Source organism: Podarcis pityusensis, assembly GCF_964106645.2.
Source record: "Podarcis pityusensis genome assembly, chromosome: 4".
Lineage (NCBI taxonomy): Eukaryota > Metazoa > Chordata > Lepidosauria > Squamata > Lacertidae > Podarcis > Podarcis pityusensis.
The window spans coordinates 54776085-54792342 of NC_138027.1; the positions used below are offsets into that span (position 1 = coordinate 54776085).

Sequence of the window (16258 nt, forward strand, 5' to 3'; positions counted from 1 at the left end):
CTACACACACTTACACGGGAGCAAATCTTGTTGGACATTGGGCTTTACTTCTGAGCGGGCATGCAGGGTAGATCAGAGTGAAGTTCTTTATTGTGGGATCAATGTCCGTGTCCCAGAAAAATGACATATTTCTGTACTTTGAACATTCTTGTGTACTTAGTGATTCTTCAGAGTGATTATTCTGCCCCTCAAGCATCCTTCTGGTCTGAAAATGCCATCCTCAACAGTGTTAATACAGTGGTACCTTGGGTTAAGTACATAATTGGTTCTGGAGGTCTGTTCTTAACCTGAAACTGTTCTTAACCTGAAGCACTATTTCTGGGTTAGTGGAGTCTGTAACCTGAAGCGTATGTAACCTGAGGTACCACTGTATAGATGTTTAAAATCCTATTTTAAATGAACTGAGGAAAACATTTAAATTGGCCAGAAAATTAATTTATTCTTATGACTGATTTGTTGACCACCACATGGTCCATCAAAATCAGGGGGATTATATCAGAACATGGTCTTGTCACTTTTTCTATTTCATGCAGAGCATACTCTTCTGATTTAAGAATATTGTGGTTCTAGTAAATACTGGCACAAGATGTCAGGCAGCAGGATATCAATCCTACAGAATGCCAACATCATTAGTTTACAGTGAGCGAAGGTCAGTGGGTGGCTGCTGGCTTCCACCTCCTTATATTTTAAAGAAAAGCTTCCTGCTCTGCTTCTGTTGCACTGAACTAACAAGTTAATCTTGGCTCTTAAGCTTTTGCATGCAGCTTCCACACATGGCTGGTTATATAATGGTGCAGCAGCACAGCATGTAGAGGAAAAGGAGGAGGAGGAGGAGGGAGGCAGTAGCAGAACCAAAGCAATTCGCACCATTTCACAAACACAAATTCAGCTTGGGAGTGTGGCAATTAAAATGAGTCCTCCTGAGTCAGTCACCTGCCTTGGATTGCTTGTTAGGACAACATGTCCAGATGGTCCGTAATATACGGAACAAACATGTTCTCAACCCAAAGACATTACATACTGGGGATTCCAAAAAGCTTCCGATGAAATCCCTCACCTGCAATGTTTACAGCCAGGGGGTTAAGTGACAGCTCCTCTTATGAGAGTCACGTATTGGGTGAATGGGCAGGACTAAATGGACAGTTCTTGCAGAAGCAGAAAAGCATTCCACACACCCCCTTGTCCCAAAGCCCTGTGTTGGGGCTGGTGCTATTTAATTTGTTCCAGGGACTGCAAAGCTGAAGGGAAGCACACTCTGGCCTCTACCACTGGCTGGAAGAAGGAAGATCACTGTTAGGTTCCTTCCTTTGCCTCCAGGGAATATCAAAATGGCAAGGGGGAGGCCAGCCTGCCCCCCTCCATCCAGCTCAAGGAGCCCACTTCCCTCTTCCTTGTAACCAAGACCTAGCACTTGCCACTACCTTTTCTTCTTCCCTCCCAATTCCATTTCCTTTTGTGCCATTTCTTTTCCTGAAGAGCAGGATGGCACTACTTTAAATAACAAAGTATTTTGTGTAAAAATGGACTGCAGTCAGGATGAAAATGGTATGGCTCGTAGGGTCCCAGGTTTGCTGATTATATGGAAATAGGTTGGTGAAAACCCAAGCAGAGAGTGAAGAATTGCAACAGGATTTCTCCACTGGCTGACTAGGCAACAAGACGGCTAGTTAGGTCCAGTGTAACTTCAATGTAAAACTATGCAAATTGGGGAATATACAACATATAAATTGATGGTGTCTGAACTTTGACTAACCGGGTCAACCATATTGTGGTCACAGTGGAGATCTCAATGAAAATGTGAACTCAGTGTGCAGTGAATGTGACAAAGGCAAAATTGGTGCTCGGTAATCAGAAAAAAGGGGTGGAAAAATGCCATTATGCTTTTTACATCTCTAATTTCCTCATCTCAGTAAATATGGTAGAACTGGAAAAGATGCAGAAATGGGGCAGCCAAAATGCTCAGATTGGAGGAGGATAAAGCATTAGAGACTCTCTAATGTAGGAAAAAAGACGACTAAAGATATTTCTTAAATGATGATGTGTAGAAAGTGGGTAGAGGGAGGGGAAAAACACCTCCTTCTCTCATAACACTAGAATTCTGGATTATCTAATGAAACTGATGGACAAAAGAAATCATGTCTTCACGGAATGCATGCTTAACTTAATAGTCAATCAAACACTGTGTGGTTTGCTGGCACAAGATGTGATGATGACTTCTGAGTTGGAGAAAAAGGGGATTTGACAAATTAATCGAAGGTAGGTTTATCAATACCTACGATCCATGTTAATTTCCTTGTCAAGGAAGCTGAGGACTATAGAATAAAGACAGGAGACTTCCGGGTTGGCGCCTCTGGCAATGGCGGATTTCCTCCGATCAGGAGGAATCCGCTCCGTGGAAAACAGGGTCTGAGCCACCACGGCGAGGCGGAGACCCATTAAAAACCACAGGCGGGAGAAGCCTGTGGACATGGGATTCGGCTGGCACCTTTGCGCATCCCCTACTCGTGGGGAAACCCTGTTTTGGGGATCCGGAGCGACGTGGGGTGAGTGGCGCGGTGCTTTGAATCGACTGCTTCTTTCACGGAGTGAAGCCACATTGCTGTTGCCGGAGAGCGCTGACTTTTTCCTGTGGACAATTGGACTTTAAACATTTACTCGTGAGTAAAACGGAAAATTGGATTCTTAAATACTTTAATTCGGCACTGAAACGGGAAGGTTACAAACAGGAAGTCCGCCTCCCGTTTTTGTAAATAGATTGAAGCAAAGACGTTACAAGTTAAAGCCTTTTAGTTTTAATGGAAAATAAGGTTAAAAAATACGTTATTTACATTATCCCAGAAAATGGAGAAAAGTGGAAAGGATTTGCTGAAACAATTAATAGAAGTGGAACACAAAAAGGGAGGTGCGAGGAGGTCGAGGAAATAAGGGAATGAAAGATAGAGTATGGAAAAGAGACGATGTATGTTTTTAAATTGTTTTTGTTTTGTTTTATTCAGGGTTAAGGTTAGGGAGTGGGGTTTGTTTAGTTTAGTTTAATGTGTTTAGTTTTGAGTTTAGGTTGTGTTTTGTATTGTTTATATATTGCATTGTATTGTTTTTTCTTTTTGTTTTTCTCCTTTGTTTTTTGTTCTGTTTTTTTTCTTTTTTGCTTTCTTCTCTCTTTTTGTAATCTATAAAAGTAATAAATATTTTTTTTTTAAAAAAAAGACAGCACAATGCACCATAATTCAACACCACAAGAAAATTTACAAAATAACACACACCCTTGAATAATATGCAAGACTACCAGCATAACACCTTTTCCAAGCCACAAAAGTAATATAATGAAACAACAGCATATAATAATTATCTCCAGGCAATTTTGTAGCCCGAGAATGAGGAACCTGTCCCTCCTCAGATGGTATTGGCCTTCAGTTCCCATCAGCCAACATGGCGAACAGTCAGGGATGATGGGAAATGTAGTCTAATGACACTGACAGAGCCACAGATTCAACATTTCTGCTGCAGACAAAGACATCCAGGACAGATTGCACAATGAAATCCAGAAGGAAGTGTATAAATTTGAGCTGGTCCTGTGTCATCTTCAGAGTGATCTAGACAGAGGCTACTGTGGCAAGGGAACAGGGAGAAGCCAAAGGCAACTAGCAAGAGCTGTGTAGAGGTCCTGACATTGCTTCTCCTCTTTGATTGACTGGACATAGCAGAAGTTCCTGCAGAGCTACTACAATGTCAGTACAAGTCAATGAAAAGCTTTATAACACGGCAGCAAAATGACACTGGATGACAGCTGATGGAACTGATTTCCATTCTTTAGAAAGCTGTCGTGCAACGACCACTAGTAAATTAAAGTTGGGGGAGATCTCATGCCTTTATTAAGGGACCATTTCCACAGCAATTCAGTTGCCCTGTTTGGTAGCGACTAAACAAGACTTTCTGCATCTTAATTGCCATCTGTCTATCATATAAACTAAAAGGCTTTTTAAAAGCAGGTACCTTTTCTCTAGATGGTAAAACCTGAAAGCTAGGCTAGGTTTCCTCTCTGTCAGGCAAAAGCCCAAATTAGAGAACTATTCACAAAATATAGTGTAAAACACCTACAGACAAATACTGCCCCCCAAATCTTTTCATTTAGGCTTTAACTTTTTTTTTTGGCCAAGTTTCTGTCCAGTGAGAACTTCAGCACAAAACAAAGTTACTACATGAGCCTTGAATAACAGTTTATATTCAGATATTGAAATACAACAAGATTAAAAGGAAAATAATATTTTAAACGAGGTTTTTCTTGTTTTTAATGCTTGCTTATTACAACCTCTCCAACATAATCCTGCAAGAAAGAAGCTGGAATCTTCATTGTCCTCCACAGATGGCTGGAGACCAATGGATGATCACAAAATGTCCAGGTCTGGATCCAAATTAGATTACTGGGTCCTTTTACTCAGGGAAAAACTCCTTCCACAAATAGAAGAACAACTTTGGGTTCAGCATCCTCAACTGCAATGATCAAGGCATTGGCTTATTGGCCACAGCTACGAGATTGTGGCTCACCAGAAGACAGGACCCTAGACCAGAGGACCCCTTCCTCATTTTTCTGGATTCTCCCATGCAGACTGGGAACACAAGGATCTGGCAGGAAATGCTCCAGAGCCCTCTTAGGGCCAATCAACACCATACATTTAAATCACATCCAAAGCATATTAACCCCCACAAAAGAATCCTTGGAGTTGGGAATTGCAGCTCTGTGAGGGGAAAGTTCCCAGGATTCTTTGGGGAATGTCATACATGTGTGCTGGAGATGCATGGCATGGATCTGGCCTCAGCCACCTCCATAGAGGATGGGGAAGGGGAGCAACCTGCTATTTCTGACTGAGATGGTCCCCCTTCAGCCAGGCTCTCCCCAGCCAAGGTGCTCACAGGGACACACAATTATATCATAGCAATGGATCTTTCCTCCAAGCAGCTAGGTCAGAGAGAAATCAAGGAGCCTATAGAAATCTTTCCCCAGAGCTGCTATTAGTGCTGTTCAGGAGAAAACACATTGACATGCTTAGGGTATTGGTGGAGTAGAGGTCATATCTGGAAAAGGGCAGTGAAGGAAAAGGTGACAGCCTCTCCCAGAGCACCATCTGCTTGATCTTCAAAGCAGCCCTTCTGAGGGCAGTTCATAAGCAACATAAGAACCACAGGAGATCCTAAGCAGTTATATCCTCTGTCAGATGTGTTTTGGCCCTTAAATTTCAATGAGCTGAAAGGGCCCTTAATAGGGTTAAATCTAGGAAGAACCACGTACCAAGGGTTGATACACAGTTCTGTTTCACAAGCAGCTTTAGGGCAGTAGATGTAAATACGTAAGGTGGGAATGTGACAACAGCAAGCGTGTATCATGCAAGTCTAAGCCATAATTGGCGGCTGCTTCCTGTGACACGGATCTGCAGCGGCAAACCCAGGTATGCTTCTGTGTAATGTGTGAAATGGCCTTCATAATTTCCCTTTTTCTTATGCGACTGAAAAAATTCTCCTCCTCATGGGGAGTGGGGGGGACGGGACCAGAAGGTGTCCTGCAATGCTGCAGCAGAAGCCTGAGCTGGATAAATGAATGGAGGGATCCTCTGATTAAATACTGCAGAACACAGTTGATTACACCATTGAATTAGCAGCTCGTTTTCTTGTCATTTTGTTTTTCCTTCCAGCCTTCGGCTTTCTTCTTTCAATCTATACATCATTGTTTGTGTAGAAGAAACTTATGGGAAATTCAGCAGGAAAGAAGGCACTCAGCATCTATGGGTGAGGGGGAAAGGCATTCTCTGTTCTGAGCATCTGCAGGCTGATTTTTCTCTTAGGACCAGATTTGGATGTCCTCATTCACCTACTTCCACTTTTGTTCTGGAATGACCTGCCATTGGTACTTGCTTTTTCCAAAACCCATTGCAAGGCCTCTCCATCTGCTCTGCTGAAACACTAGCTCCACCAGGCTCCTTCCTCAGTTATCATCTGCTACAGGCATAGGCAAACTCCGGCCCTCCAGATGTTTGGGACTACAATTCCCACCATCCCTAGCTAACAGGACCAGTGGTCAGGGATGATGGGAATTGTAGTCCCAAACATCTGGAGAGCTGGAGTTTGCCTATGCCTGATCTACTGCATCTATTCCATATAGGAGAGGGGCAGAGATGGAATTGTATGGCATGTCCGTCAGCTCTGTCAAAATACTAGCAACTTTTGGTTTCTCTCCACCCTGAAATATTTCCATTCCAGTTGATCATTGCAATATAGTGGCAGAGTTTTGGTTTTTTTCCTCCTCCCTCCCAACCCATTTCCCTTTTGTGTCGGGTATTTTTAGATTGTGAGCCTGAGGGCTGTCTTGACATTTGTAAGTGGCCTGATGCCCCCTCCTCCTTTCTTTGCCGGAATTGCATAATGAAAATGCATTAAATAAGTAAGAAATAAATTTCCATCCCAGTAAAAGCTATGCTGATTTGCTGGCTGTGGCACAGCCTCCCACCTATTTTGTGGGAATTTTGTAGGAAAGTACCCTACTCTTGTCTCCCACAATTTTGTGGTGAGACAAGAGTATGGTATTTTCTCCCTGAGGTGGTAATTTCTCTCCCACTTAGCCCCTTCACTACAGAGCAGTCTTTTGCAATAACACCTAACAATCCCTGTGTGCAAGACACAGCTTCTTGCTCCCCTAGAAACTTATTTTCTCCTGTCATCACAGTAGGCAGATTCATTCAGGCCACAGCAACAGTATCATATGGGCTATGTAGCTTTGGTCAGGGCATATCCCCCCCCCCCCCGGCATTTCACAGGAGATAATAAGAGATGGTAGAAACTGTCTATAAACTGTCCAGAAAGTTGCTACAGGGGCCACCACTTGCCTGCTCGTCTTACCACTCACCAATCATAATAAATTGGTTTGTTTATTTTATTTATCTTATTCTTATTTTACTTATACTTCTCCTTTGAGTATTTCCATGGTGGCTAACAACAGAACCTTCTTCTTCTTCTTCTTCTTATTATTATATTTTGAAAAATAAATATACACGCAAACAATAAAACAATAAAAGCTGACTAAAGATGTATAACATAAGCAATTGATAATAAAAACCAAAATTAAAGCACCTTCTATCAAATGCTTGTGATACTAAAATTGTTCAAAGCAAAGCTTACTTTATTATTATTATTACTTTCAATAGGAAGTAACATTTACCTCTCATTTCAGATGGTTAACATTCAAAACATGGAAATAATTCCTGGGTAAGTGTGATGTTTTAATGGTGCGCTCTGCCATCTGACCCTTACACAGACATGATTAATATACTTAGCTGAAACAGAGTATAATTTTCATCTAGTTCTCATATGGCCAAGCATCCGATGTGAGGGCATTATTAAGAGTTGTAGACGAGAGGAAATCTATTTCTCAGACATAATTTCAATTGTTTTGTCTTTGGAGTGATTTGTCTCCAGAAACAAATCCAAATTTCTCACTGAATGAACAGTGTAAAAATATTTTGTTTTGATAAGAGAATTGAACATCTGTAGGAGGGCAAAATATGATTCCTATCTTGGCAAGTTAAAATGCTGGACTTATCAAAAATATTCTTTTTTTAAAAAAAGTATCAGTGAATTCATTTAGTTTGGAGGTTGGATGACTATAGCAATTTCTTTCCTCTCCGCTTCCATTTCAATAGCATTTAAATTGTATTTGAATAATTTTATCATTAGACTATTAGCTTATGTAACAATAAACACTCACACATATGCTGAACAGTTTTGTTATCAATGCTTATGATGGCTCTTTTTCATTCTCTTTTTTCAAGCTTCTATGGAGAGGGAGGCCATGGGAACCAATATCTTCTAGACCAATATTTTTAGCTGCTGTGTCTTATCTCTTTCCCACCCACCCCTTTCATACACAAGAAGACACGCTGTTCAGTACCAAATAATTAGGCTTACAGACAGCAGTTTCATGTTCCCAGTACCTTTGAGGTGCAAACTGTTAGCTTTCTATAAAGGAAGTAACAAACTGTGCTAGCAATATCAATTTCAAACTTGGGGCAGCCCAGTCCTGTTGGTTGGCAGGTATAGGTCCATATGTTGGACTGGATTGGGGAGAGATTTAGGCCCCAGAATCTGCCTAAGGGGCTATTTTCTGTTGGTTCTTTATTTCTTGCAGGGAACAACCTAGTTTATGTGGAGGGACAGCAGAGATTTAATACTCATGACAGTGTTAGAAGATGAATCCTTAACCCCTCACCCCCCACAACTAAGTTTTGGCCAATTTTCCCTTCCAAAGCAATGTATGGATCTGGTGTGGTTAAATGCTTTGCTGACCTCTGCTCCTTCCCTTGTTATACCCAGTGCTCCCCCCCCCCAAATATATATATATACGTTTAGGAATATTCTCATTTTCCTATTCATATTGAAATACTGCCCCTCAACGAGACCAAACTTAGATTCACAAAATGTTTAGGGCTATGCGTATCCCTACGTCCCCCCAGAAAAAAAGCACTGGTTATACCAGCTATGCTGATGCAGAAATTTATATTGCTGTAAGGAACTGAATCTTAGATTTACACAAGTGTGCTGGACAGCATGAACATACCTGGCCTTGGCAACTGCCTGGATGTGAGACTACCAGGGAACCATCCGCAAGCTACTCAGACTTTTTGAGGAAGAGTGGGGCACAAATGGGAAAAACCCCCAGGAATCCTGACATTGCACTGCATTGAGGTATGTGCTGTTGTGTGTGATGTGAGCATTTCATCACCCCACCAACCCAGTTGATTGTGCTTGTTTCTGAGGATGATCAGGACTGTTGTGTGACATTGATTTTAGTCAAATCAAAACGTTGACTTGCATTCTTTGGTCTCGGCAGAGTGTGGGATGAAGAACTGATGGGGCATAAGCAACATCCCTCCGGGCTCAATCATTCTGCTGTTGCATAAGGTGTCACAGAAAAACCAGAGTTCATTGGGAAAAGCTGGTCAGCAGTCACAGATAGACAAGCACTTGCGGACATTGAGAAGATGCAGTAATTCTTCCTTATGATTCTGCTGCCCAAATGCATTTTAAATCCCGTTTCCTCCTATCACCTTAATCCTCACCATTTCCTTCAAATTCCATGATCTGAAAATATATATATTTTGTTGTCAGCATTATGTGTAACTAGTATACATGCTATAATCTGGTCATAGAATCTGGAGTTTCTACTTGCAATATTCTACAGAATTCATTATTTTCTACAGATTTCAGAGAAACAAAGACATGTGTAGTCTCTAGCTGATTCCCCCCATCTCTTTCTCCCTCCCTCCTTGCCTTTTCAATTATTTTCACTAAGTTACAGGGTGAGATAACTTAATGACCTATAAAAATAAGACATTTGATTACAAATACATATTTTAAATTTTTCTCCAGGTATATAAATCTTCAGTTCCCCCCCCCCACAAAAATGTGTATTTACTGCTTGTTGTCTGTTGAAGACTACGTAAAGTGCTAAAAGACAGTGTGTTTGTGAAATGTAAAAAACAAACAAAACACGCACATGCATTTGCACAGGGAACAGAATCAAAATGACTCATCGAAAGATTTCTTTCCTAAATGAACACTATTATTTTCTTGTTTTCCTTTCTGTTCTTGATTGTCTTGTATGTCTAACAATAGAGAGAAATAATGGTAGCAAGAAACAGAAATAGAACTAGCAATGTCAATGTGAAATGATACTTATTTACACGGCTGTATTTTAGGGAGGCTTTCAAATAGTATGCAGAACAGACTACGCACTAGAGTTTCAGAAGCACATGAAGAGCATTTATTTGCCTACCATCTCCTGCTTCTTGTAACCACTTGAGAGCAGTCACCAACCAAACAGTTTTGTTGAGTGACCCAGGGCAGAGTTACTTGGGAGTTACTCCAAATTCAGTGTATGAAGGGTTATGGCTGTAATCTTTGATCCAATTGCATATGTCATTTGACAATTGTTTGACATTCAATGTTTAATCTGTGCCAGAAGGCCCTTTAGTTTATCTGTAAGATGCCAAGTCTGGAGTAGGTGTGACCATAGATTTCTTTAGATTTCTGTGGTGCTGGAATGAGATTGCTTTGCAGACTATAGCTGCAATCCCCCAGACATGCCCGCCATTCCACCCACCTTCTCCATTTGTATAAAATACTATTGCAGCTTTTGCCAATCTATTGCCCTCCAGATTTGCGGGACTACAACTCCCATGAGCCCCAGTCTGGAGCAGAGGTGGATTAAGGAGAGTGTGACCGGTTTGGTCACCATGGGTAAGGAGCCTTGGGGGTGCTGCAGGGGACGTGGCAACTATGATTTAGAATAGGGCACAAGTGGCAGGGGGTGCCGCTGAAATTTGAGACCCCAAGGTCTGCCACTGTCTGGAGGACACCAACTTAGCAAGGGCTATTCCACTGAAATGATGGTTTCATTTTGAATATCTTCAGGGCACAATTCTGTACTGACAAATCCTTGAATGAGGGGGCTAAAGTATTTGACAGGGACACAGCAATGTTGGAGGAACATCTGATATGCAACTGCCATGACAGGTCATGCTGGTCAAATGGCTAAACAGGGTAGCATTGTGGGTGGCGCATGGGTGGCAGCACACAGCAGGAGCACATTTATGCTGCATCCTCTCTACCTCTTTGACTCATGGGCAGTGCAACTCCTCCCACTGATTTCAATGAGGTAAGATTTTTTTCTTTGAAAATATAGCTAACCCCACATCAGTGATGGCCCCCACATGTCACAGTGACAAAGCGCAGGTTATGATGTAACTCAGAACCCAATCACACTACCATCAGTCTATAACCCCCACACAGGGAGAAAATAACTGAGGTGATAGGATGCTGTGTCTGGGATTATCTCTCTCTGGCCCAATACTGAACATGCTTAAGGGTTCACAAAGGGAACTCTGGGGATGAGAAACTCTGGAGAAAGGGCACCTTGCACACAAAGGGAGCACTCTGTGCAAAGCAGGCTAGCCTCATAGAATCATAGAGTTGGAAGAGACCACAAGGGCCATCGAGTCCAACCCCCTGCCAAGCAGGAAACACCATCAGAGCACTCCTGACATATGGTTGTCAAGCCTCTGCTTAAAGACCTCCAAAGAAGGAGACTCCACCACACTCCTTGGCAGCAAATTCCACTGTCGAACAGCTCTTACTGTCAGGAAGTTCTTCCTAATGTTTAGGTGGAATCTTCTTTCTAGTATCTTGGATCCATTGCTCTGTGTCCGCTTCGTTAGATGCATGGTAACTTGAGCCCGTTGCTAACACATCTATGCCTAGATCTCTAAAAAGTACCTTGCTCTTGACTTCCTCCACACACAAACACATAATACCAAATTCCACTCCAACAACTGATGTTCATGCTGATGATCTATTACATTTGTATACCACCCATCCAAATATCAGAGGGAAGTTCTGGGAATACCAGAAAAGAGCACCCCATATGGCTAAGGAAGGGAAGGGAGAACACGGGCTGTCATGCCTAACTGCTACAGAAGTCTTCCATGTTTTACTCACTCCACCCTATGTCACAGGCAAAATTGTGCAGGAGTCATTCGCTTTCTCTGGATGTGGGTGGCAGGTTGGGCTCCATTGCCAGCCCTGTCCCTTACCAGTGGGTACAGGATCCTGGAAACATTTATGTGTTTTTTAAAAAATTCTCCTTGTGTGTTTTCCCATCTTCCCTCTCAGGCTGAGCCTGCATTCTTGGTGCCATTAAGCCAATCTGCCAGCATAGCACCAATGTGTCTCTGATCTGTGTGTGAGCCTGGAAAAGATGAGCTATGATAGCCATCTTCAAAGATCTTAAGGGCTGTCACATGGAGGAGGGAGCATGCTTGTTTTCTCCTGCTCTGGAGGGTAGGACTCAAGGCAATGGCTTCAAGTTACAAGAAAGCAGATTCCGACTAAGCATTTGGAAAAACCAGTAAGAGCTGTTCAGCCATGGAACACACTCCCACGAGAGGTGGTGGACTTTCCTTCCTTGGAGGTTTTTAAGCAGAGGTTACATGGCCATCTGTCATGTATGTTTTAGCTAAGCTTCCTGCATTGCAGGGGGTTGGACTAGATGACCCTTGGGTCCCTTCCAACTCTAAGATTCTATGATTCTATTCCATTTTCACACTTGGGAAACCATACATAGGCTCTTTGAAAGCCTTAATTAGTGCTTCACACTATATATATATATATATAAAATTTGTGATCCTTTTTCTTTAGGAATTCATCTATAGCACACTTTTGATGGTTCAAGATTGCTACCTGTGGGAGAGTGTAATATAAATGCTAGCAACTTTGATGTGAGGTATATTGGACATAGAGTTTCTGTCCCATCCCAGATGCAATGATTTAAGTCCCATCCCAGATGCAATGATCCAAGAGAATACATTAGAGTCCCTCCTAGCCCTGTGGATCTGTAATTTTAGCACCATCCAATTAGTGGCATTGCTATACAACTACCAAATAAAAGCAAAATGTAAGTTTTGCAGTTCTGGGCATTCATGAACTTAACTAAGTGGTACCCACATATCCTTTTCATCTTCCAGACTGGGGCAGAGCTGTGCTTTTTATGCAGACTGTGCTATGTCTGTACAGTGAATGCCGCAAAACTATTTCTTCACTATTAACTTGGGCCCTGAAAAGTTCAAGAGATAAGCCAGCATGGGAAAAACAACTCCATTTCTCTTCCTATCACTTTTTAAAATTGCTTGATTGTTTCCACTTTCCAGCTACTGGAGCTGCTCTTCATTCCCAAGGACTCTTCTGATGCTGCACCACTGCTAGGCACAAAGCAGATTAATCCCGCCCCCCCCCCCCCAGCAAAAGGGACTTGCATGCTGTAATATGTACAATAAGCCTCTCTCTTCCCCCACTTCACACCTTTCACTAGAATGCTAACTTTTCAACTGACCAAAGAGAGTTGGGAAACTTTCAAGAAGCAACACCACGTTCATAGGGCTGAATCGAGTGGCTTTTCCATGTTGCACTGTCCATGGTGCTGATGCATGGTTTATGCATTCTATGCTTAAGAGAGGGCAACTTGATCTTGCTGCAAGACATCATCCCAAAGCCACAAACTTTCTCTACTAAATCAGTGGCGGCAAACCTTTCATTATCCCACCCCGCCCCCCACTTACAACTGGGAAAGATACCCCCCCACCCCACATGTTCTATGGAATTGAAGTTAATATTCCCTGGGTCGCCATGGTGATAGTGAGCTCTGTTCCTTCGAGCAAGACAAATTAGGCATCACCTCATTAGCCTAAAGACTTCTTTCGCTTGCTGCTTTGCACATCACAGAACTCTCTTGCTCCTCAAAAGATTCAGGAGAGAAATGGGTGTCACTGCATGACTGTGTGACATTGCGTCACAGTGCCACAGATGCCTTGTTCTTTTAATGACACCCCCCACTCTATTGTAACCATCACTCTGCTATGATGCAAATTCAGGGTGCCATCCAGCACCAGTGAAATCAGGCAGAATCCTGCCATGGGTTTCAGCTGGCACTCTCAGCCCTGCCTTTTCCAGTTCAAGCTTCGTGGGAATATTGTCTCTTTATATCCTGGATGTTGCCATGCAGGTCTTTATTTGGAGCATTCTGCTGTTTCCCACACCAGCCTCCCAGAGCTTGAAATGTGGGATTAAGTACCCTGCTCAGTTACATAATTAGATCATGGTTTGTCTCCCTATCCTCAAACTAGCAATCATTTGTTTTTAGTAAACAAACAAATAGGTCCAAATAGGTTCTCCAGATGTGGTTATTCTTAAAAATCCACCACAGCCTCGTAACTTGTCTGATTTCAGCCAAGAGGTTTTTGCCAGGGAAGGGAGAAAAGAGCCACAACTTTCAAGGATCTCGGGGCTGGGTGACTTTTACTATCCAATTATTGCTCCCGATGCACATCTGGCTGCATGGACCGAAACCAAGCCAACGAAGATACCCGCCCCTTCCCTCTCTTTCTGGTAAACAGGATCGGAGAACAATTGATTCCTTCAACAACACAACACACACACGCCTTCCCCACAGCCTTCTCCACCAACATATCCGGAGTTCCGACCCAAAGGGAGAGAGAAACAGATCTGGAAGAAGTGGCCGGCTGCGTTTCAAGCCTCCCTCCACCACCTCGCCAAGCCTTTCCAGGTTTTCACCGGCGAACCAAGAAGAGGATGCGAAACGGACCGTCCCTTTGTCGCCATGCCGTTGGCATCTCCGTCTCCCAAAAGCACAACTTTGGGACGGGATCTGCTGGGGTGGGCGAGGGCGGAGGGGGAAGGAGCGAGGGCTGGATACCTCCTGGGCTTCGCGCACGGCGAGAAGGAAGAAAGCTGCATTGCCCTACCTGTTCGGCGCACGGCTTCGCTCACTCGATCATGATTCCTCCCTCCGAGATCGAGCAGGGTGGGCGCGGGTGGGTGGCTTTTTTGGGGCGGCTGGTGGCTCACTGGAGGATGGAATGTCGATTTCGAGCCAATGCCCGTCTCCAAGGAAAGGGCAGGCGAGGCGTCCCGCGTCTACAGCGGTCCCGCGCTGCTCTCCGCGGCGCCCATCCTGCGCGCTGCTCACCTGCCTCTGGATCCCTTTGGGTTTCCTCCACAAGCGCAGCCGGGCGAGAGGGCTGGAGTTGAGCGGGCGCCCGCTGGTCGCCCAGGCAGAGTTCAGCGGGATGGCGAAGGCATCGGATAGGCACCACGAGGGAAGGTGGGGAGGAGGCGGAAGAAGAAGAAGATCGGAAGGGAGCAAGAACAATAAAGCGCTGGCAGCGAGCAAAGTAATGGAGCGCTCAGGGACACGTCACGAAAGCCCGCAGCTTCAATGAATTCCGCTCGATCCCAGCCTGGGTTTCCAGTCGCGGGAACAAAACAAGAGCAGATAAAACTTCGCGCAGTGCCATCTAGCGCCGAACCGACAAAGTACAAGCTATGGCAGGTTCTCCCCACGACCACTTTTTTTTTTTAAGAGGGGAGATTGTTTCCTTTTCAGCTTGGAAGAGACTAAATGGAAACTTTACTGCGTGTGCAACCAACCCGCTCCGTTTCCTGGGAACAGGTTTTTATTTTTCCTGAGCTGAGGCAAAGGAGGACAGAAGCTAGATTCTTTGAAGTAGGAGGGGGACATGTGGAATTCAGTGTTTCCTTCCTTCCTTCCTTCCTTCCTTCCTTCCTTCCTTCCTTCCTTCCTCTCTCTCTTTCTAAAAAAGGCTGTGTGGATTATCCCTTTTGGCGAAGAAAATAGGAACATTTTTGGCAAGGATAAAGAAATTGAGAGACATTAAGCACGTTGGCTGTGGCGAGTTGCACGCTGTGGTAGGATTTTGAAGCTTTGCTTGACAAGGTCCACACTGAATAACGACAAGCAAGAATTTAGAGAAAGCTTCTGTCTATAAATGGGAGAAGATAGTAATGAGACTTTGTAGGGCAAAGTGGTGTAGATTTAAAACATGATACAGGAACATAGGAAGCTGCCTTATACTGAATCAAACTATCAGTCCTTCTGGCTCAGTTTTGTCTCGCTGGCTGGCAGCAGCTCTCCAGAGTTTCAGGCAGTGGAGATCTCCCTCAAGATGCTGGATGTTGAACCTGTGGCCTTTGGCATGCAAGACATGTGCTCCACCCCCTGGGCCATGGCCCTTTCCCTAATGATATTGGCTGTTGGGATTCTAATCTGGGTGGTACAGATGACGATAGAGCCCCCCCATGTTTAGTGACCTTGGTAGGAACTTAACAGATGTGGAGTAGAAGCCCACGACATGTATTTCCCTCTGGGCAAATTAATATGGTGGTGGGTCTCACTAGTGCAGCACTTTGCAGTAGGCCTAACTACACAGCAAGCATTTTTTTAAAAAGATGAAATGTTTAGGGCAAGGGGCAGCAGATCTGTGGGCTAGTGCAAAAGACCTGGGGCTCAGCCTACCCCCAAGGCACCCCCTCATAATGTCCCTGGTGACAGTGCATCTCTGATCACCAGATACTGGGTGGGGACAAGTAACAAGCAAGACTGGTGAGCTCCATCATGCTCATCAGCTTCCAAAGGGTGGCTGTCTGAGCTTGGTTGAAGAGAGGCAAGCCCAGTGGCGGCTCATGCTTATTGAGACTGGTAGGGCAAGCTTCACTTGACTCTGGACCCAGCTGGTCCTTCACTATATTCAGCAAGGCAATTCTTCATGGTGTGTCAACTGCTTCAGCCAAAGCTGTTGCTCTACAGGGGTCAATGGATGACCATTGCAGGCTGGCATCTTGC

The 16258-nt window shown here is 43.9% G+C and overlaps 1 protein-coding gene across 2 annotated transcripts in view; it reads right to left on the bottom strand.

The window, feature by feature from the left end:
- The window catches only part of KCNJ6 (potassium inwardly rectifying channel subfamily J member 6), a 119697-nt gene extending 104174 nt beyond the window's left edge, over positions 1-15523 (bottom strand). For both annotated transcript variants that reach the window (XM_081004469.1, XM_081004468.1), the window contains exon 1: positions 14361-15523. The gene's annotated coding sequence lies outside the window, so the exon portion shown is untranslated. The remainder of the gene's footprint in view (positions 1-14360) is intronic.
- Between the last annotated feature and the right edge of the window lie 735 nt (positions 15524-16258).